Here is a 24,217-nt window from a genome sequence, read left to right as displayed (position 1 = left end):
ATGCATTGCGGCTCTTGAAATACTGAATTTTGTACCGAATTGGAAAGAAATGGCTCTTCTTGTTATTTTGGTTGCCGATCCCTGGACTAGGCCCTCACTACACTGGTCATTGCAGGTTGATGAAGGGGAGCCAAGGCTGGCTCAAGTGTCGCCGCATTGCGAATGTTAAACCTCGGGCCGGGTATAAAACGTGTTCCGTCACATGGGCTATGAAGAGCAACTCTTCGAGGTTCAGTTGTATGTGAATGCACTGTGCCACCATTCCACTTTATTGTAAATCGGAAAATTTCCAGAGACAAACACTGGTATCGCTGTAATACTCCACTCGGAGTGTGCGATTTTTGCAAAATATACGACTGTTGTGTTGTGGAATAATGAATCGGTGGTTGTCCTGTGGAAAGTCTCTATGGAATTACCACTAATGGAGATGGGTGACGCCCCAGTGCTCGCATGAACATGGGGACATTTTCTTAGCTTGATTGTCGTATAATAGCCGTGAAATAATTACTAAACTTTTTTGTTATTTACCAGGGAAGGCCCACTAAGCTATAAAGCTCTTTTTTTGGAAGAGATCTGGCCACGAATGATAGCAAAAACGAAGTGAGCCAAATACTCCGAACAAATGTTTATATTCTAAATGTGGAGGGAAAAACCGGGGGATCCAGAGAAAAATCCACGCGACCATGGGGAGAACATGCAAACTCCAAATATGCTGATGTCAGGGTCGAGATCGAATCCACGACTTCCTGTATACCAGGCGAGGTAGTTAATATTTCGCTACCGTGGTAACTGTAGTACAAGGTAAAGGTACAGCCCCTGCAATTGCTTATTTGTGCCACTGCTGGTGAAAGGGCCTCTGCTAGAAATAACTCTAGAGTGCTATTCTAGAGGGTATTTTTTGGTGAACTCTTCCAAGCTTGCAAGACGCCTTGGAATAGGTGGGAGTAATCTTCTTGGTTTTTTCGGTAAAGTCACGTAGAATGGAAATAATAAAATAAAACATAATAAAATAATTCTCACGACGTTTCAGCCACAACGCAAGCAGCCGTCCTCAGGTGAAGAACAGGTCTGTCGAGAAGACAGAGTCTGAATGAAACACACCAGGCTTGGAGCGTCTATTTAAGCTGGGTTGGAGGGGGAAGAGCGCCTTGACAAAATAATTTGCATATCGAGGAATTTAGCATATTTATGGGAAATGCAGATATGGGATTAGTACTACTTGTAAAATGCGTAGGAGGTGGGCGGGGGGTTTAAAGTCATATTATGCCCATGCATTATGCAGGATTAGCAGCATCAAAGGGAGGGGATGCGGTAGCATTAACAAAGGGAAGGAATGTTAATAGTATGTAGCTGCAGTAACTAAACCACCACGTAAACAACTAAAGTATAAACTACATAGTATCATCAGTATACTAAATATACTCTCCAATAAGCTGAGCTACTAACAGTAAGTAATACATTACAATTCTATGTCGCAAAAAATATAATATGCTTCCAGCTAAACTTTATTCTCTTACATCACACGGGCTTACCCTGTACTATATACTGCCATAGACAAACCCAACATTAAATTAAATACTGTATTACTATACACCACCCAATACCTTATACATTGTAATATTACACTATGTATTATTCTACCCACCCTACTGTATATCACACTGCTGTATATTCACTGTACAATTACGATACTATATATTACTTTATACATTGTATTAAACATTACAATGTTATACTATTTATTATTATACAATCCGCTATACACTATACCATTGACCGTCGCGTGAAAGATACTAAGAGGAAGCAACGAAATATGTCAATGGGAGAGTGGTGGTTGGAGACTTGCAGCGGAGCAAATAATCCATTCCTTGCGGAGAATACAAGATATATAGTCAATGCCAGTGAGTGGACTGCGGTCTGAAAGTCACCGTAAACGTGAACACAATCAGTTAAGATCCGAAATGGTTTATTACGTCCTTCCAATGATTGCTGAGCCAGAATCCATCTTCTTGGTTCAAATTGTCTCTTGTCTTTATATATGTGGATCGCCTCATGAACGAATCTCTCATGGTAGCCAGATGGCTTGCAGATAACCTCTGTCTTGGAGAAGTCAATATCATGTGAGCCCACTGAATTGTAACAGTGATCTGCCACGGCTGAGGTGTTTGTCCTACCGTGTTTCAAGTCTGCTTTATGTTCACGGATGCGGTCCGAGACATGTAGTTTGGTTTCTCCAATGTAACTGCTACCACAGAGGCAACTTAGTTTGTAGACGCCAGGGTACTGTATGTCTGGAACCACATCTTTTACAGACGGGACCAGATCACGGATTTTATGTACTGTGTTGAATCGGACCTGGATCTTGTGTTTTATCAGGATTTTGGAGATCTTTTTGACCCCAGTAATGTAGGGTAAGGTGATGGTTTTGAAAGGCTCCTCAACAGGATCCTTCTTGATGGTTGGAGTGATGGCTTTGCTGATTGTGTAGTCGGAGTAACCATTAGCCTTAAGAGCTTGACGTACGTGTTTGAGTTCACTGGCAATGTGTTCCTGGTCGGAGATGCATTGGGCTCTATGGTATAGAGTCTTGATGAGTGAATTCTGGGATGGATGGTGGTGGGAATCCGGTTTTAGGTAAGCATCTGTATGGGTGGCTTTCCTGTAGACAGAGTGGCTCATTGAACCATCAGGTCTCCTTTTAATTAGGACATCCAAAAAGGGTAGCTTGCCATCTTTTTCGACTTCCATGGTGAATCTGATGGCTGGGTGTATGGAAGGTCGGGCGTAGAGTGGCAGTCTGGATGGCGTCAGTCTCAAATTTCTCCATGAAAACGTTGGCTACAACCGGAGATAGGGGGGAGCCCATTGGGGTGCCCTCAGTTTGTTTGTAGAAAGTTCCATTCCAGGTGAAGTATGTATTTGTTAAGCAGTGTCTCACCAGGGGGGGTACCCCAGTATTCAGTCCTTGATGAACCAAGTCTTCAATGACTGTGATGGTGTCAGGTACAGGAACTTTGGTGAATAAGGAAACCACATCAAAACTAACAAGCAGGTCGTCTGGGGACGGAAATTCCCTTGATTGTCGATACCAGGTCAGTAGAGTTTAGTTCCGCAGAGGTGGTTTTTCCAGTGAAAGGCCGCAGGATTTCAGACAAAAAACGAGCCAGTTTGTAGGTGGGGGAGTTGATAGTAGAGACAATGGGACGAAGAGGTGTATCTTCTTTATGTATCTTTGGCAAGCCATATAATCTTGGTGGCCTGGCTGCAGAAGGTTTCAACGAGAACTGTTTGGTTTGATCAATTAATGCGGTTGAATCAGAAATGATTTTGTTGGTTTTAATGTAACCTTCCGCTCGTAGAAAAACAACCCCCACAAAACATCCTTTACATCATTCTGAAATTTAGTAGAGCACAATTATTGCCGCACGGTATTGTTATTATTACGTAATTAGTGCTCGTGAAGCCTTCTTCGCCGGCTGCCACGCCACTCTGTTGCACAAGCGGCACTAAGTCTCGCGTGGCTGCGCCATGCTCGTGGCAAAGTGTTCGGTTTTTGGGTACCGCGTGTGCGCGCTCAAGAGTTCGCCGGGCGATGACAACCCCTGCTCCCCCTACTCAACACTTAGAGAGGGCGATCTCGTGCACAGACATGGGTAAACAAACAACGAAAACCATGGGGCACATTTGGAAAATCATTTGTTTATTGCTGGTATGACCAGTGTAGGTCACCAGTGAAAAATACATGCTTAGCTAAATGGCCGTTACCCAAAATAACTGCCTGACTGACTATATAGTTGGTGCACATTTGCATCTGGATTAAGGTCAGACTAAACCTAACCCAAGAGCATGATCTGGAATTCTAAAGGGAATAATTGCACCACTCTCTGACCAAGCAGAAACAGTTGGCACTGGCAGTTTGATGATCATACCTTGTCAGACTGCACTCATAGAGGTTTTTTTACTGCTCCTGACATCTTTATGGCAATCTATGTTGATGGGGTGCTATTATAGGCCCTCCTGAAAATCCACAATTATGCCACAGTCTGTCTACCTGTTGTAGGGGGGGGGGCGGGAGTGCGTATCAGACTCACCATGGTACCAAGGTATATGCGGGTACGTCCGATATGTGAACGTCTGTTGAACACAACGTTTACCAGCACCGTACGCACGGATTGGTTACGAGATACAAGATTAAAGCGCAGACTCCTTTAAATGTTGCAAGTGTGCTTTACGTACGTTTAACTTCTTTCCCACCGTACATAGCCAACCGTGTTAATCGGAGGAGGTGCAGGGGCAGGACAACAAACTAAACGCAGAAGGCAATTCTGAAAGAATGAGTCGTTCTACAGAAATGCGCCTGGGCAGTGTGCGAATGTCCACGAGATGAAGAAACACCGCGTGAAAAGGTCGGATTTTGGAACATCGATAGAAATAAGTAATATTTAAAAACACTTTTTTAAAAACACGCTTTAATGAAATGTACCGTACTAGTAATGGCAGAACTTTACGATCTTGATTTTTGATTATAGTGTGCTGATTTTTAAGGTGCATTGAAAAATGTATATTCTGCTACTGATACTCCTGCTGTTGTGGAGTGACTCATGCAGCCAACTATAGCTGCAAAGTTTGGTCGTACATGTTACGTGTATCGTTTATTGTTAAATTTGAATCACAGTTCCTATGATCACTGTTACATTGTTTTTATAGCTTTATTTTGGTGATTTTTAAAACGTTTTGTTTAGCCATGTTTGTTTGTTGTAGTACAGAGTTAGCCCGATAACTTTAATCTACATTGTCTTATGGTTGTTATTGTTTGACTTGCATCCCACTGGGATTTTTGCACACAGCATTGAAATCCGGTGTTTATTCTGGAAGACTTTGCTGTTTTATCCAGGATTTTTCTGTTGTGATGTTTCTCGCTTTTTTTTGCGGTTGCACCCGAGTCAAGAGCCGCATGGCTCACAGGGTTATAAAACAACACATTCCTGCGGAGGGAGCTGGTAGGAACGTTGGGTTGCTCGGTCAATGGCCAGGGTCAACGGCGGCGTGGTGTATTCCGCAAATATGGCCGACTGTGAGGGCGGGCACAAGCCGGCGTGAGTAGGTTAAACGTTGAGTTTTATAAGGGCACCACGGGGTGACCAGCCCCTCCCCACCCAGCCCCACCCTCCCCATCCAGCCCCTCCCCAACCTCCCCACCCAGCCCCTCCCTACCCTCCCCTCCCCACCCAGGCCCTCCCTGCACGACGGACAGACATAATAATCCCCTGTGGGCTGGTGTAACCAGGAGGTTCCTACCAGTATTAATGAAACTGAAACAAGGACTGTTGGATAAGTAACTTGGCAAGCCCTGATATGTTGCTGTTACTGTCATTGTTTAGACCCCAAGCGAGTCAGCATTTAACACATGCATAACAAACCTGTTTAAATCTCTTAGAATATGAATAACATGTCTACAATGATTTTGTTCTGATTGCTGGCACAATTGTGCCCTACATTACATGTATTGAATGTTATTCAACATTGGGGAGGAGTCTGCCTTCATGTTCAGACACTCGCTGCTAGGCCTGGCAAGGTAAGGTAAAAGTTAAAAGGTAAAAACAACGAGCCTATTTTTACCCTACCTTTTACCTTACCAAAATACAATCACTCTACCCTACCTTTTACCCTTTAGCAGGTAAGGTAAAAGGTAAAAAGCAACGAGCCTACCTTTTACCCTTACCCCATATAAATTACCCAATTACAGGGTAATCACTAGGGAACTACACATGAACAAGGTTTATTACGTTAAATGCTGGGTAGAGCGCTTTATTCATATAGAATACTCTCGAAGATTCCAATTTTACACGCTTGTTGGTGTTGTCATTGTTGTTGTTGACGTTGTCGTATCCTCAAATCTTGTAACAATTGTAACAAAATTTTTACCCACTTCCTAATGTGGTATCGACTGCACACTTTGTATACTTATGTCATACTGATGACAACACTATATTCTATCATAAAATCCTTTTTTATATGTTATGTTTCGGCTTGGGTCTAATTGTCCACGGTCAACTGACGTTGGCTGTAAATCACCACGGTCCCTTACGTTGTGGCAAGCTTCGGGGCCACTTCCTGGAGTCGTGGAGTTCTTCCATTACTAATACATTTCATAAAAGTGTGTTTTTAAGAAAGTTTTTTTAAAATATTACTTATTAAATGGAGGCCACGGACTGCGCCACTGAGCTTTTAGCGGTAAACTAGGTACTGTATTTACCGGGTAATACTTCGCGCTACCTTTACCCTACCGGGTAATTCTTCCGAGCTACCTTTACCCTACCTTTTACCTTACCCCTTGGCATGTCGACATCTTTACCTTTACCCTTTTACCCGGTAAAAAGGGTAAATTACCTTACCTTGCCGAGGCCTACTCGCTGCTGCCATAGTTTTCTCCAATCTGAAGGCACAGCCACATGGATGGTATCTCTGACATCAAATGACCTGCGAAGTCATGCTCGGCTTATAACAAATAATTTAAGTATGGTCATATGACCCTAATGACGCACAAGGCATGGGGGGGGGCCTTTATCAAGCATTCGATTAATATAAATGGCCTGTACATTAACATGCATGTCTGGATTAGAGGTTAAATATCATTAAGTCTGGCGATGATGTTTAATGCAGGTGGAATAAACATGTTCATGTGGATGAATGAGTGATCGGACGCATGCATGTGTAATGCGAGCAAGAATAGGGTGGTTGCTGGCCTCCGCGCCACTCACACGGCCCGGAGTGTTGGGGGGCGGAGCCTGGTCGACGGAGCGTGTGGGAGGAGCCACTGCTCACCTCGGCTCCAATGGGAGACGGGGTGAGCGGGGGCGGAGACGGGGGCAGTACGGGAAGGAGGAGTCAGGGTCACGTGAGGGGGAGGATATAAGGAGAGAGCCGGAAGAGATCAAGAGGTTGGAAGAGAGTGAGAATAGGGAGGAAGCCACGCTGGGCAGTGGCGGAGAAGTGGCGCCATTTGCCACGTGGACGGAGACCTACGCGCACCGTAGGCCAGCGGTGTGCGTGGGGGTGCCGGGACTAGCAGAGTGTGGAGGGGCTAGCAGAGTGTGCGGAGCACACGTAGCTAGCGAGTGGCTAGCAGGGTGTGCGGGGGCACACGGACCAGCGGTGTGGCTGGCGGCGTATGCAGGAGGGGCACACGGAGGAAGAAGAGCGGCCGCGGTGTGGGCGAGGGCCACACGGAGCGTGCGCGGGCGCACGGCAGAGGCGGCGCGGGTCCGGACGAGGACGAGCGGGGTATGAGACAAGAACCCAAATAAAGGATGAACGGTGACCTACATCGCCTGACCGAGTCCTTTATTACACGTGATTGGGAAAACGAGCGAGTGAGTGGCTTGTAAAGCAACAGGCACGAAATGTATTGAATTGGTACAGTGAGTGGTCAAATATGTAATAATTGAGAGGATGAGTAAGTCAAAAGGTTGCAAAATCTGAGCGTTGTTCCAACCTCCCCAGGCCATCCAACTTCAAACAGAATCTACTCCTTCCCAACAACATGGACAGCCAAATCAAGTGGGCTGAGATCTTGGATGACTGAGGGTAAGTCCCAGATACCTGCATCACATTGCTTATATGCAGAGAAGGAGGCTCCTTGATCAATTACTTTTAGTAGACATGGCTTGGTGGTGATGGGAAGACGTAATGATCGAGTGTGGCTGAGAGGATGGGTTCAGATCTGAGTTTCAGCCATTTTTGTTTAAACTGGGGTCTCAAGCTAAACATGACTTGTAAAGTTTTACTGCCATGTGATCAATATTTATCAATAACAGGTCCTGTTGTGTGGTAAGAGGCAATTACAGCGATCTTAAAATTAGTTCTGTGAAACTCCACGTCCTTCGTTCTATAATTCATTACTCGTCGTTTGAATTAATTTTTTGTTCTTTGTAGGCCGGGAGTCGTCGTGCCAGTCGACCACGTGAGGGGACATGGATGAGGTGGACCCTTTCCCAGGCCAAAGTTGCTACAAGCATCACTCCCCAAAGGTGGTGGGGTCTGTGGGGGCCAAACACACAACATTTTCTCCAAAACTAGCACACCATCACACCAAAATATCACTACACCATCTCTCCACATTACCTTTCTCAAGACACCACACCACCACGGCCAATTAAATGCACCATCATAGAGCCTCATCGTGTCTCTACAGTGAGGGAGAAAAGTATTTGATCCCCTGCTGATTTTGTGCGTTTGCCCACTGACAAATGATCAGTCTATAATTTTAATGGTAGGTTTATTTGAAGAGTAAGACAGAATAACAACAAAAATCCAGAAAAACGCATGTCAAAAATTGTATAAATTGATTTGCATTTTAATGAGGGAAATAAGTATTTGACCCCCTCTCAATCAGAAAGATTTCTGGCTCCCAGGTGTCTTTTATACAGGTAACGAGCTGAGATTAGGAGCACACTCTTAAAGGGAGTGCTCCTAATCTCAGCTTGTTACCTGTATAAAAGACACCTGTTCACAGAAGCAATCAATCAGATTCCAAACTCTCCACCATGTCCAAGACCAAAGAGCTCCCCAAGGATGTCAGGGACAAGATTGTAGACCTATACAAGGCTGGAATGGGCTACAAGACCATCGCCAAGCAGCTTGGTGAGAAGGTGACAACAGTTGGTGCGATTTTTCGCAAATGGAAGAAACACAAACGAACTGTCAATCTCCCTCGGCCTGGGGCTCCATGCAAGATTTCACCTCGTGGAGTTGCAATGATCATGAGAACGGTGAGGAATCAGCCCAGAACTACACGGGAGGATCTTGTCAATGATCTCAAGGCAGCTGGGACCATAGTCACCAAGAAAACAGTTGGTAACACACTACGCCATGAAGGACTGAAATCCTGCAGCGCCCGCAAGGTCCCCCTGCTCAAGAAAGCACATATACATGCCCGTCTGAAGTTTGCCAATGAACATATGAATGATTCAGAGGACAACTGGGTGAAAGTATTGTGGTCAGATGAGACCAAAATGGAGCTGTTTGGCATCAACTCAACTCGCCGTGTTTGGATGAGGAATGCTGCCTATGACCGCAAGAACACCATCCCCACTGTCAAACATGGAGGTGGAAACATGCTTTGGGGGTGTTTTTCTGCTAAGGGGACAGGACAACTTCACCGCATCAAAGGGACGATGGAAGGGATCATGTACCGTCAAATCTTGGGTGAGAACCTCCTTCCCTCAGCCAGGGCATTGAAAATGGGTCATGGATGGGTATTCCAACATGACAATGACCCAAAACACACGGCCAAGGCAACAAAGGAGTGGCTCAAGAAGAAGCACATTAAGGTCCTGGAGTGGCCTAGCCAGTCTTCAGACCTTAATCCCATAGAAAATCTGGAGGGAGCTGAAGGTTCGAGTTGCCAAACGTCAGCATCGAAACCTTAATGACTTGGAGAAGATCTGCAAAGAGGAGTGGAACAAAATCCCTCCTGAGATGTGTGCAAACCTGGTGGCCAACTACAAGAAACGTCCGACCTCTGTGATTGCCAACAAGGGTTTTGCCACCAAGTACTAAGTCATGTTTTGCAGAGGGGTCAAATACTTATTTCCCAAATTAAAATGCAAATCAATTCATAACATTTTTGACATTAGTTTTTCTGGATTTTGTTGTTCTGTCTCTCACTGTTCAAATAAAACTACCATTAAAATTATAGACTGATCATTTCTTTGCCAGTGGGCAAACGTACAAAATCAGCAGGGGATAAAATACTTTTTTCCCTCACTGTATACCATCACAAGACACCATCTCTCGAGAACATTCCACTACTTGACCTCTCCAAATAACACCATCTCTCCACCATCCCACTCATGCAAGCACTTGAAGTGGTAATTTATTACCAATGACAGAATTATATAAATCAGTCACATTAATTGTCTGTTAGTTGATTTAGAAGTTTCCATTCCAGTTGCCCATTATGGGCACTACATGGGCACTACAGTGGAGCATTCTGTGGAAACTATTGCAGTGATGATTGTTGACAACAATTGCTATGAAATCTTCGCAGTCGATCACAGCCTTAAGTGCATGTATGGGGGTTGTGAGGATGTAACATGTATTTTGATTCTGTAGGGGTTGGGATATTTAGGGGTTAGGGCTACACGTACAATGTGATAAAAGTATTGATGGATAAGGTGTTATGTTAACATCAGATGATAGTGTATATTCATGTGTGTGCTAAGCAAGCTTGAATGAGTGAATGTGGATGTCTGCATCTGTACATAGATGTGTGAGTATGCATTTGTGTTTATGTGCACGTCTTATGTTTGCGTGCCTGTGGGTATGAATTTTTAACACAGAGGCTTTCGCGACCAGTATTATTCATAATAAACGTTTTTGTGTTAGATCACGTTATTTATAAATGTGTCGTAACCTTCCACCACCCGACACGGCCAATCAGTAAAAAAGTGTCGCGTTGACAAATAGACAAATAGTTCACTACTTTAGACCACCGGTGTGTTGAAGAGTGAATCCACAACATTTCCAGTTTTTTTTTGTAAATGTTGTGGTTTCACGCTTCAACACACCGGTGGGCTAAAGTAGTGAACTATTTGTCTTTTGTCAATGTGACACTTTTTTGATGATTGGCCGTGTCGGGTGGTGGAAGGTTACGACACATTTATAAATAACGCGATCTAACACAAAAACGTTGATTATGAGGGTATGAATTTGTGTTTGCATGTGCATGTCTGAATATTCCTGTGGTCATCTTTACTTGAACAGAGGATATTTGGGGAGGTGAAGGAGGAGAAGGACCTTGGCACGGAGAAACGCTTCGTGGTAGAGGAGCACCTCTTTGAGATGCAGCGCCTTGCCAGGGTGGAGTGCCGCACAGAGGAGAAGTGCCTCAGAGACGATCTCCACCAGCAGCGCCTCATTAAAGTGAAGTGCTTCACGGATGAGAAGCGTCTTGTTCTCCCCGTGGCCGCGTGGATTTTTCTCTGGGTCCTTCGGTTTTTCCCTCCACATTCAGAAACATGTGTTTGAGTATTTGGCTGCTATAAATTTCTGCGTAACAAGCCACTTCATGGGTATTTCATTTGTGGCCAGGTCGCGTCTGGAAAAGAGCTGCATAGCAGTGGGCCTTACCTGCTAAAATAAAAATAGATTAGTTTTGTTAGTTTATTTTGTGCCACAGAGGGGGGGGGGGGATGTCCATTCAAATGGTCGAGATGTGATGTAAGGCGCTTGTGACTTCCCAAAAATATTATTTATTTATGGCAGTTTTTTCATATCTACACATGCACAACGACACGCCACTTTCTCCATCTGCCTGACTTGGTATTTTCTTTTTTTTTACTTAAATAAATGTTAATTTCGTTTTGTGTACACGTGTATGTTTGTGTACACCGTTTGGGGAGCGGTGGTACAGCAGTTAACGCTCTACGAACTCAGCCATCTGAGTACGTGGTGTGGTGTGTATAACATCGCAAACCTGGGGAGACAAAGGCAGCCAGACGTGGGGCTGGCCACCCACCCACTTCTGTGCCATGCCGGCCATCATAGGTGCTACCCGCTAACAGCAATTGCCCCAGCAATCTGTTAACGGCGATACGGGGTACTTTTGTCTTTTTGTGCAATTGTGTGCGTCTGTGCGACGCATGCGAAGATGTGCATGTTTGTGTTTGATAAATGTACATCCGCAATGTGTGTGTGACGCGTATGATGCGCGTGTGTGACGAGGGTTGGAACAGCAATTCACGCACTGCCCTATCCACACGGCGACCTCTCCTCAACGCCTCGAGCCTCGGCGGAGAGCGCCGCGAGTTGACTCCAACTCCGGGTTTTCAGGGACAAACACCCCACCCCACCGCCCCTCCCCCCAGGCCCGCAGTGTTGGGGGGGGGGAGAAGTTGCCCCCCCCCTCAATCCACGCTCAGGAACTTCCGCTTCTTCGCCGTGTTCATGTACAGTCGCCAGGGCCACTCCACCTCGGCGGTGGCCGCGTTGTCCAACGTGCCCAGTTTAATCTCATAGACTGCGCGACACACGAAGGAAAAGATCCCCCCCATGTAGCCTTTAAGACCGTGTGGGAAAAGCGCTGTTCGCTTATTAGCACGTAGGAAAGCCACCACGGCACACGAAGGGGTGGGTGTGGGTGGCCAGCATTACGCCCGGTCACCTTTAAATTTACACATCGCATCGGGGGTGGGGGAATGCGGGTCAGGTCACGGCACAGCGAATGCGACCAGAGCAGCGACCCCACCGACTCAAGTTCCGACCCGCTCTCCAAGTCACTTGTGGGCTGCGCGGCCCGACGCTAGACTCTTACATTCAAGCCCATCATCCTCCCTGGGGTCGACCACTTCGTAGGGAAGTCCACAAGGATTTTCCACCGCCTCCGCAGGGGTGTAAAGTGGAGACGAGCTGGAACATGTCAAGCAGACTTACACTTCATCTTGAATCACGGTCCCACCTCCTTCAACTCGATGTCCTTGCCGTCGCGCTTGTAGACGTGGTGCCTGTTGGGAGGGGGGGGGCACAGAAGTCACAGGAGGGGTCGCGGCAAGTCACACGGACGGTGCTGGACTCTCATTACGCGTCCTAGCAGACGTTTGTCAGTTAGAGGCCAACGCCCGCCCTGTTAAAAACTGCGGATGCATAAACAAATTAACAACATTACGCGCCGTCAGCTCAGAGATGGCGTTAAATAAAAACTCTGTGCCCATGCTCGAAAACTCAAGTAAAACGAAACTATTTTTATTTTACCACTGAGCTATGTAGCTCTTCACATAAAAATGTATAGCTGCCAAATACTCTAAATTCAAGTTTTTAAAAGTGGAGGGAAAAACCCGGAGGGCCCAGAGAAAAATCCATGCGACCAGGAGGAGAACATGCAAACTCCGAATATACAGGCGTCAGGGTCGGGATCGAACCTATGACCTTCTGTATACCTGGCGAAGTCGTCAACATCTCACCACCGTGGCATGCCGGCGAAAATTTACAGTTTGTAAAACAACCCGCAAATGACCTAGTTGGGTCAAATCACATTGCAACATCAAAATAGTTTAGTTTCACATATGTGCATTGTCGGGGTCTGCACTCAAGGCCACCAGGGCCCCCAAGTGGCTCGCGGTGGGCCTTGCAATGAAGAACGCTGCGGCAGACCCATCGGCGACGGACAGCGGATGACGACGACGACCAAGACGTTGCGAGGAGGCGCGGCGGCAGCGCACCTGAACGAGATGTAGTCGTCGTCTTTGGCGAGCGTGATGATGCGCCGGCTGTCCTCCTTGGGCACAGGGAACAGGTACCGGAGGTTATTCGACACCTGCTCTCGCCACGAGAGACGGGGTAAAACACGCCGAGGGTAACTATCGGGCGCGCGCGTGCGGAGATTCCTCGTCCTTCCCCCCCACCGGCACCTCCGATTAGCACGGTCTGTCTACGTACGGTGCGAAAGAAGTTCAACATACATACATGAGTATGGGTCTCTGTGGTTCTATATGAGTCTGGATTTCTGTGGGTCTCTTCCTTCCGATATTAGGAACACACTGGGAGCTATGCGCTTTTAAATCTAGAGTGGAAACTAATTTCTTTAGAAATGCTTGTTGTGTTTAGTTTGTTGTCCTTCCTCTGCACCTCCAATTAGCCAGGTTGGCTATGTACGGTGTGAAAAAAGTTCAACATACGTACATGCCACGTCGGGTTGGTCTCCCGGGCACATTAAACTCGCAATAATTTAGCGCTGCCGTGGCGAGATGTTAACTACCTCGCCTGGTATACAGGAGCCGTGGGTGCGATCCTGAACCTGATGCCTGCTGTATATTTGGAGTTTGCATGTTCTCCCCATGGTCGAGTGGATTTTTCTCCAGAATGAAACATTTGAAATCTCCAACCAGATCTAGACTAACGGATGCACACTTGCATCACTTGTTACGACTAGCAGTGACAAATATGGAACCGGACATTGACCATCTCATTAGCCAAAAGCAGGCCCATAGTTCCCATTGAAATGCTGGCAAGTTGTTGATTTAACTTGACTTGTTCTTCATTTTAAATATTGTATTTGTTCCCGTTTTGTTTCTTCACTTCAAAATAAGATATATTCAGTGTGCATAGGAATTTGTTCATAGTTTTTTTTAACTATAGTCCGGCCCTCCAACGGTCTGAGGGACAGTGAACTGGCCCCCTGTTTAAAAAGTTTGAGGACCCCTGCCTTAGACAGACGGACGGATGAAGCTGATGAATAAAACGCTTTAGACCTTCGTTGGCAAGGGGGTGGGGGCGGGCACACAGCACCTGGCCCAAAAGTCTGCTCACCCTTTCCGGTTCTGAGACATCTACAAGTTGCCGGGTGGTAGGTGTCATGTTCACCGCTGAATTTCGGTACGAGCGAGCAGCTCAGCGTTAATTTTATTTATAGAGGCGTAGCGCTGCTGTTTTTAAAAGAAGTTGCCCTCACCGCAGAGAACCGTAGTGACACGACCGGTACTCTATGGAACAAAACTGCCACACGCCCTCCCGCATGGCCTTATGGAGCCTCGGTATGTCTTCAGGTCAGAAGACGTACTTGAGTTTTTCTTACGGTTCCGTTTCGACGACGTATATGTACATCATCGAAATGAGAAAGGGTTATAGGCTATACGAGGGATCTTCGTGTTTGGGGGGGGGGGGGGGGAGAAAGATGTGGGTGAGACTGGCACAGTGCCCGCACGTACCCTCTTTCCGAGTCCCGACGTGAAGTTGTGCATCACGAGGTGCGGGAACGCCTCGGACATCGTGCCCACGTCCGGGATGTCGTGCCGCATCACCAGGCTCGAGAGCGTGAAGTACGCCGTGGGGCCCAGCGGCAGGTGGCACATCACCATCCCGTCTGTGGCATCGTACCACGTGTCACATGGACAGCACGCCGGAGAGTTTGACACACCACGTGCGTCACAGATAGCGTACTGGAGTTAGACACACTGCCATTCCATCTGCGGCATCATACCACACCACACCGCACACACAGTTAAGACATCGCAATCCCCCGTCTGCAGCGTCATACTACACGCCGCACATCGTACACACAGTTAAATACACCGCCATCCCCCGTCTGTTGCACCGCATCACACCGGGGAGTGGCAGCAGAGTGGCTATCTCATTACACTACGAATCCGGTGACCCGAGTTCGATTTCCGGTGTGTCCAAGCATCGACAGTGGGGAGACAAAGGGGGCCAGATGCGGTAATGACCACACCACCCAACTCGCCGTGTGCCGTGCCAGCCTTCGTAGGTCACTAGACAAACAGCACTTGTCCTAACAGCCTGTTAAAGGCTACACGGGAGAGCTTTGTCTACTGCGGTGCGTGCGCGTGCCTGGCATACCGCGGTGCTCATGCAGGACAATGAAGTCGGTGACGGCGTTAGCGCGGCACGCCCGCACCAGCGCCTCCAGCTTGTGGCTTCAGCGGTTCATCCGCTGAGCATTCGGCAGGATCAGCTTCATCTCCTGTGGTGGTGGTGGGAGTGTGGTGGTGGTGGTGTGGTAACATGACACCAAGCGGTCACTCGCCGAGTCCGCTCGTCCCACCGGCGTCCGTCCCGGCCACGCTGCCTTTGTCCCCCCACCTCCCCGCCCCCCAATGCATCAGACTCAGGTTGTGTTGTTTGTTTTTTCCATTGTGTAGGGTTGTTACGGGAGGGCTGTAGGTGCATGGGATCCAACGGGGAATAAACACAGTGGGCGGAGCTCCGGGAGTACACGGGGGGGGGTGCCCGCAGCGACGTCCGCATCAGGCAGCCTGGGGGGTTGTGATCCTGACGGGGGGTATAAAGGGGGAGGACAGAGAGAGCTCGTGGCTGAGTCTGGGAACGAAGGAGGAAGAAGGAAGATCTGCTAGTTAGAAGCCCTGGACTCCCCTCGACGCCGCCCTTGTAAGGGCTGCGGAGGATCGAGCCAGAGGCGTGGTTCCGTGAACCAGGGTCAGTACCCTGGGACTCCGGAGACCGTAGCCCGACTCACCAGTGTCGGGCCAGTTAGCCTCCCCTAGCCCGTTAGTGGAGGACTTGGGGTTAGGTCAGGATTAGCTAGGGTGTATCCCCAGTTATCCGGGTGAGGGGGCCGCTACCCCCTCTAGTGCTGTCCTGTACCGACAACTTGTAATAAAGATACGTGTGCCTCAACCTGGGTGTCCAGCGTACTTACCGGTACTTCATCTGGTGTCAGAAGTATTATGAACATGGAAACACGTCAGACAGCTCGAGCCAGAGTGCCGGACGAGGACACTGCTGAAATCGTTGAGCCCGAGACGGCTCACCAAGACATGGTACAGCCGGGGCCTGACGCGTTCCTGCCGGGGCATCGGCATGAAGAGGGGCCGCAGCCAGACGCGCTACGGCTGGCTCACGAGAGGCTGGCGGAGCTGCTGTATGCCGCTGCCGCCACGCTGGAAAACATCACGCGGCTGGGGGCTGGTGGTCCACCACGGGGCGAGGGGAGTCGACGACCGGAGCGCCTTCCCGCCATTTCGGAAGACTCCAACTTTGAAATTCCCGCCATCGCCACGGCAGCTGCAGAGGGCGTGGCCGGGCTAAACCTTTGGTCCGACACCGCTCTCGCTGGGACAGCCGCATCATCGCCAGCGGCGGGAACGTCATCACGGCTGCGACAGGCGATTCCATCTGCCATTCGCGCCGACGCACAGCCGAGTCCTGGGGATAGCAGCCTGCAGACTTCCAAGGCGAACGCTGCGCTGCAACAACGGCTACCTCCGCTGAAGGAATTTGTTGGCGCGGAGGGCGACTGGGGCGGCTTCCAGCGTCGCTTCATCGCCCAAAAAGAAATGGCTAGGTGGTCGGACGACGAAGCCCTCTGCGCGCTGCCGGCGCTCCTCGACGCCGACGCGCTCGCCGCCCTCACATCGGCGCCAAGAGAGAAGTGTTCTACTCTGCCGAGGGCGCTACAACTGCTGGCTGGGGTCTATGGACCATCTGCAGAATGCAGACAGCAGTTCTACGACCGCAAGCGGGGTGAAAAAGAGTCGCCCCTGGCATACAGGACGAGCCTCCTGGCGCTGGCCAAAACGGCTTTTCCCCGTATGGACGACGACGGCGTGGACGCGATGGTCACGGAGAAAATCCTCCTCCTGGCAGACGACCTGGACATCGCTGTCGTCGCACAGGAGGACGCCGAGATGACCTCTCTTCAGGCGGCGCGCCTCCTTCACGCCAACCTTCTGTCCCTGCGGCGGAAAGCCAGCAGGGCATCGGCCGGGCGTGCGGTGGCTGCAGCCACCCTTCAGACGGAGGAGCTCTACGCCGTCGACCACCGACGGCAACAGGCGCAAGGAGCACGGGCGGGCCGGGACGGCTCAAGCCGGTTCGACCGTCCATCGTCTCCACCGGGGGGTCCGCGGTGTTTCAACTGCGGCGTTCGGGGCCACATCGCCTTGGGGTGCCGCTCGCCTCAACAGCGCGGGACGACGCCTCGACGGGACGCCGGGCCTCCTCCTCCCAAGCTCCAGCAACATGATCCGGCGAGTCGCGGCACCACACATGTTTGGCCAAAGCACCCACCCGTTGCACACTCTCGCACCACAACGAACGGGGGGCCGATGTTGCGTTGCGACGGCCCAACGCGGATCACTGCGGGGACTCGAATCGAGCCCAAACAGTGGTCCGTGTTGGCCCATCGCGTGGTAGCCGCGTCGTCAGGGTCGTCGGCCGTGGTCGGACACATTGACGGGGTAGAGGTACGCATCCTGGTCGATACGGGGGCATCGGCGACAATCATTTCGGAGTTAATTTACAATATTCTGCCTGTACAAAGCCGGCCCTTACTGCCGGTTAACGTCCCATTCTATGCCGCTAACGGGGGCTCTCTGGGCATCATGGGACAGATTCGCGCGCAAATTTGTATCGGGGACATCAAATTGTCGGGGCCGATTTTCGTTTCCTCCTCGCTGGCGGTTCCGTGCCTGCTGGGGACGGATTTCTTAGGCAAAATGCCAATTCGTATTTTGATCGACCAAGGATGCATTGAGCTTCCGTCAGGGCGACGCATGGCCTTCCTGCCTTCCCCTGCGGCGGCTCGGACGGCGTTCGCGACGGTACCGGCGTTCGTCGTCAGAACAGTTAGTGTGCCGCCGGGAGCTCAAATGCTAGTGCCTCTGAAACTTCGTAAGCCCTTCGCTAAGGGCGTAGGGGATCAGGGTGTTTTGCTGGGACCGTCTAGGGCCGGGGTTAATGCACCTCATTTGATTCCGGCCCAGACCGTCGTAAGAGGGGACGAGGACCCTTTCATCGCGGTCCTCAATGTGGGGTCGCAGACAGTGGTGGTTCCTCAAGGGACGGTGCTCGCTCACGCGACGCCGGTACCCTGCGAGGAACCTGTCGCGAACCATGTTGGCACTGCTTCCCGAATGCTCCCACATTCGGACAGCGATGAAGGGTGGCTCGACGCGCTTTGTGCGGGATCGACGGACCTGACAAATTCAGAGCGCCAACAGCTTAGAACGCTACTGAGGGAATTTTCCGACGTTTTCAGTCGGGATAAATATGATTTGGGTTGCACTCACCTGCTGCGTCACCATATTGACACGGGTGACAGCGCGCCAATTCGCCAAAATCCGTTTCGGTTAAGTCCCGCCGAAAAGGACCATGTCAAATCGGCTGTTGATGACATCTTAGCCGCCGACATCATTTCTCCCTCCACCAGCCCTTGGGGAGCGCCGATCGTCCTGGTTAAAAAGCAGGACGGCTCGTTGCGGTTTTGCGTGGATTTTCGGCGCCTTAATAAAATTTCGGTTGCCGACGCATACCCGCTCCCACGGATGGACGAATCGCTGGACGCCTTGGCGGGAGCGCGATTCTTCTCCACACTAGATTTACTTTCGGGATTCTGGCAGCTTCCTCTGGACGATGATTCTAAGCCTAAAACTGCTTTCCGTACACCGCACGGCCTGTTCCAATTCAACCGGTTGCCGATGGGCTTACACTCAGCGCCGGCAACTTTCCAGCGATTGATGGAATTGATTTTGGCTGGATTGCAATGGGAATCGTGCCTGATTTATTTGGATGACGTTATTGTCTTTGGTAAAACTTTTGATGAACATCTCCAGAGGTTGCGGGCGGTTTTCCTAAAGATGCGGGCTGCTAATTTGAAATTTAAGCCCCAGAAATGCCATTTGTTACGCGAGTCGGTGCGTTATTTGGGGCACATCGTAGGGCGTTCGGGTATTGCTACCGATCCCGCCAAAACGCAGTGTGTCAGCTCCTGGCCGACTCCCACCTCGGTGGGAGAGGTCATGAGTTTTATTGGCTTCGCATCATATTACCGACGCTTCGTCGCTAATTTTGCAACGATTGCCAAACCCCTACACGCGTTAACATCTAAAGGGGTTCGGTTCCACTGGGGTCAGGAGGAAGCTGCTTTCTGCTCCCTTCGGGACACCCTGGTAAAGGCTCCTCCCCTGATTTACCCAGATTTTTCTAGGCCGTTTTTGCTCGACACCGACGCGAGCAACACGGGTATTGGAGGTGTGCTTTCCCAGGTGGTTGACGGCGTGGAACGGGTGGTTGCGTACGGCAGTCGGGTGTTGTCTCCAGCGGAGCAAAGATATTGTGTCACCCGTAGGGAACTGTTGGCAATTGTCTATTTCATCCAACAGTATCGCCCATATCTGTACGGTCGGCATTTCACCGTCCGCACAGATCATGCGGCACTGTAGTACGCCCTGAAGGTTCAACAGCCATCGGGACAATTGTCCCGATGGTTGGAGGTCCTCCAGGATTTCGATTTCGAAACCACCTACCGTAAGGGCGTTCGCCACACCAACGCTGACGCTCTGTCACGGATGCCAACCGCCTCCGAATGCGCATGGTTCCGGTCCTGGCGGCCGCCGCCAATGACGAAACATTGGTCACCAATGATATCGCGGAACAGGGGAAAGATTCCCTGCTTGGGTTGCCCGTTAATGAATGGGGGCGCCTCCAAATGGAGGATACCGCCCTCCTCGCGTTGCGTCGTCGCGCCGGGGAGAGGGGGCGGGGGACGGGTGAGGCCGACGCTTGGGGCATGCACGCAGGGTTGCTCATGCATTGGGACAGCAAATCCCACCGTCACCGGCTGGTGGTCCCTTCGGGATTACGGGGTAAGGTGGTGTGGGCTGCGCATGAGCGCCTCCTCCACCTGGGGACCCAGAAAACTCTCGCCTTGCTCCAGCTGAATTTTTTTTGGCCAGGCATGACAAGGGATGTCACTGATCTGTTGGCAGCATGCCCTCGGTGTGCGCAGCGCAAACCACCGGCACGGGAGTCGAACCCGCCCTTGCAGTCCATCCAGGTCTCCCGAGTAAATGAACTGGTCGCACTCGACATTCTGGGGCCATTCCCCGCCACCCCCAGGGGTAACAGATATTTGCTTACTGGGGTCGAATATTTTACGCGCTGGCCTATGGCCTGGCCCCTGCCAAATCAGTCGGCAGCAGCCATCGTCGACGCCTTTGTCCAGGGTTATGTCATGGACAAAGGTGCTCCGGAGCGGTTGCTGACCGACCAGGGTAGAAATTTTTCCGGGAAACTCCTAAAACAAGTCTGTGATCTCCTAGGAACGAAAAAAATTTGAACCTCTCCTTATCACCCGCAAACGGACGGGATGGTCGAGAGTCTGCATCGCACCATCTCGTCTATGTTGTCGCAGCAAGTCTCGGACTCACAGACTGATTGGGACTTACAAATTCAAGGGGTTCTAGCGGCATACAGATTGGCTCCCCATGCTGCGACGGGATTTTCACCATTCTTTCTTATGTATGGCCGCGAACCCGACCCACCTGTTCCGGCACAGCTGCAGATCCCCGCGCCGCTGGGTAAAATTAAATTGGATGAACACGTTAAATTTAACCTTGACAAACTGACTGAGGCGCGGGATGCTGCGAGGCTAAATTCTGACAGGCGTCAAAAGGCGAACGAGCGCCTCAGGCTGGCTCGCGCGCACGTGCTGCAGTGGAAGCCGGGGGACAGGGCATGGCTGCACTGTCCCCAGGTACCACTCGCGACCTCCTCTAAACTCGTGCGCCCGTGGCGGGGCCCCGTCGAGGTCGTCGAGGTTTTGAGGCCTCAGTGCGTTCGAATCAAATGGGGCAGGCGCCGGTGGTTTGTACACCCCTCTAGGCTAAAACCGTTTGTTGCGGTGCGAGGGCCCACTCCACACGCGCGGGGCCAAGCATGTGGGGGGTCGACCGACTCGGAGGGTCCGTCGCTGCTCTCGCCTGATGTGTTGCCGGCTGTCCCACCCACAGGTGCACCGGGAATGACGGGCTCATGCCCTACAACCCACACGAGTGATGCCGACGGTCGCGCCACTTCAATCGCGACCTCATCTCGAAAGGGACAGCCGCCACCGGATGGTCCGCCGTCCGGGGTTGCCCCGTGTGACGGGCCTGCGGCAAGGACGCGCGCTAAGATGCGCAGACTCTTATAATATACAAAAAGAATTTTTTTTTTATTTCACGTGTCATGGTTACTGTATGCTGCGTCGGTGGTGCGCTCCTGCCACATTGTGTGTGTTGTGTTGTGTGTGTGGGCGGGGTGTGTGTGTTGTGGGTGCGTTGTGTGTCGTGGGTGTGCTGTGTGCTGTGTGTGCTGGGGGAGTTCCTGGCTAGTTGTATATACGCGCTTTTACGGATTTCGTATTTATACGGGGGGGGGGGGGTGCGTTGGACATTCCCTTCGGGGGTGTGCTTGTTCTTCTTGTTCTTGTTGTTGTTGTTCAATTTGCATTTTGTTGAAAAAAAATGAGGCACACACGGGGTTGAGGGGTAAATGTTCCTTTATTGGAATTGTTGCAGCCGGGACGGCTGCGAGCTGTAATGGGGGGAGTGATGTAGGGTTGTTACGGGAGGGCTGTAGGTGCATGGGATCCAACGGGGAATAAACACAGTGGGCGGAGCTCCGGGAGTACACGGGGGGGGGTGCCCGCAGCGACGTCCGCATCAGGCAGCCTGGGGGGTTGTGATCCTGACGGGGGGTATAAAGGGGGAGGACAGAGAGAGCTCGTGGCTGAGTCTGGGAACGAAGGAGGAAGAAGGAAGATCTGCTAGTTAGAAGCCCTGGACTCCCCTCGACGCCGCCCTTGTAAGGGCTGCGGAGGATCGAGCCAGAGGCGTGGTTCCGTGAACCAGGGTCAGTACCCTGGGACTCCGGAGACCGTAGCCCGACTCACCAGTGTCGGGCCAGTTAGCCTCCCCTAGCCCGTTAGTGGAGGACTTGGGGTTAGGTCAGGATTAGCTAGGGTGTATCCCCAGTTATCCGGGTGAGGGGGCCGCTACCCCCTCTAGTGCTGTCCTGTACCGACAACTTGTAATAAAGATACGTGTGCCTCAACCTGGGTGTCCAGCGTACTTACCGGTACTTCAATTGCGGAAGCCAAGCCGTGCCGGTATACAGGGTCGCCAATTCCCGTGTTTGATACACGATGGGGGGTGGGTGGCCAGCACCACATCCGACCGCCTCTTTCTCCCCAGTGGCGATGTTTATACAATGCACCAGGTACTCATTTGAGGCTGAGTCGACCTCAGGGAGGCCCAGGAACGGAATAGTCACCGGTGTTGGCCGTGAGCGGGAATCAAACTCGGGACGCTGGTTTCGTAGTGCAGCGTAGCGCTAACCGCGAGACGACCATCAACAACGACCGCCATTCGCTACGTGCACGTTAAGGCCACGTGAAGCGTCGAACGCCCGCTGGCAGCAGGTCACGGAAAGATAAACCCAGGTTGCCACTGGTTGCCTGACTGAGATGACTGGCCGATGCACCACCTGTGCCCCCTATTGTGCTACACCACCGCTCCCACCGACACAAACTCCCTTAGGCTATCATTTGTGATGGCCAGGTGGCTTCTGAAAAAAGAAAGCTACATAGCTCAGTGGGGCCTTACCTGGTAAAAATATAGCTTAATAGTTTAGTTTATAGTTTTTAAATAACAATCAGCCGGCGCGTGGCACGTGTCTCCACGCGAGAAGAAGACGCAAACTTCTTTCTCACTGTACGCAGCCAACCGCGCTGAATCGGAGAAGCAAGCCCAGACGAAGATGCAGCAGCGAGCAGCAACAAACCACGAGCTTGCACTCTGAGTGCGGCATCACGATGCACCTAGCGACGTCGTTGATTAATCTCTGTAATTAATATCGATGATTCGATCCCACGAGAACAGATTCCACAAGAATCGATTCCATGACTATTTTTGTAAAGCGAAGAACGCGAATCGATTCAAAGTGTTCATTACGGTATCATCAGAATCGGTATTGATTCTGTGCCGGAGGAATCCGATGAGCTATAAAGCTCTTTGATCACAGATGTGCTAGTAGGGGGCACGTGGTCATAACGTCACAACAACAAACAATACAAAAACGAAAGGAGTGCAAAGGGAAGGATAGCAAACCACTAAAAATAGGTTAAAAAACCATATAAGTTCATACTCTTTGGTTCTTTCGGTAAGAAGTCTCGCTCTCCGTTCTACCCACTACAACTGGCGTCAGAAGTAGCCAAATAATTATCTGAATCGCTATTATGGAGACGCGAAGAGAAACTCGTACCAGGGCTCCGGAGGAAGAGGAGGACGACTCAACAGCACCGGGGTTGGCAGCCCCGGAGGGGGGAGGAGAAGCGCCACCGGCCGAGCTGCACACTGCCCGGCCGCCCGGCGGCTGGAGGGCGCTTCGGGTGGCTCACTCCCGCCTCGCCCAACTCCTGCACGCGGCGGCATCCATCCTCGACGAAATACATCGCGGGTTATAACCACAACAAATATAACCACAATCACTGCGATCATAACCACCATAACCACAAATATAACCACAACCACCAGCTACATAACCACAAGTATAACCACTACCGCCACAACTATAACCATAACCACCACAACCAACATAACCTCAACCACCACAACCATAACCACCAACATAACCACAACAACAACCACAATGATGCTGATACACTCTCACACCACCTACACAACCACTGTATCAAGGCTCTGTCCCTGTGGGTCCCCTTGTCTCCTTGTGTCTCCGTGTCTCCCTGTGGGTGAGTGGGTGGGTTGGTGAGAGTGTCGGTGGGTTGGCAAGAGTGGGTGGCAGAGTGGGTGGGTGGCAGAGTGGGTGGGTGGCAGAGTGGGTGGGTGGCAGAGTGGGTGGGTGGCAGAATGGGTGGGTGGCAGAGTGGGTGGGTGGCAGAGTGGGTGGGTGGCAGTGGGTG

At 50.7% G+C, this 24,217-nt stretch overlaps 1 pseudogene across 1 annotated transcript; it reads right to left on the bottom strand.

Moving 5' to 3' along the window:
• Positions 1 to 11,896: 11,896 nt before the first annotated feature.
• On the bottom strand, positions 11,897 to 15,479 carry LOC144731140 (U3 small nucleolar ribonucleoprotein IMP4-like; annotated as a pseudogene). Its single transcript, XR_013587914.1, has 5 exons — positions 15,355 to 15,479; positions 14,706 to 14,860; positions 13,221 to 13,315; positions 12,436 to 12,506; positions 11,897 to 12,022 (listed from the first exon to the last, which is right to left on the bottom strand). The product of XR_013587914.1 is annotated as a U3 small nucleolar ribonucleoprotein IMP4-like (transcript).
• Positions 15,480 to 24,217: the final 8,738 nt, after the last annotated feature.

The sequence above is a fragment of the Lampetra planeri genome, chromosome 38 (assembly GCF_965212315.1).
Source record: "Lampetra planeri chromosome 38, kcLamPlan1.2.h2, whole genome shotgun sequence".
Lineage (NCBI taxonomy): Eukaryota > Metazoa > Chordata > Hyperoartia > Petromyzontiformes > Petromyzontidae > Lampetra > Lampetra planeri.
This window is presented reverse-complemented; position numbering and strand designations above follow the sequence as displayed.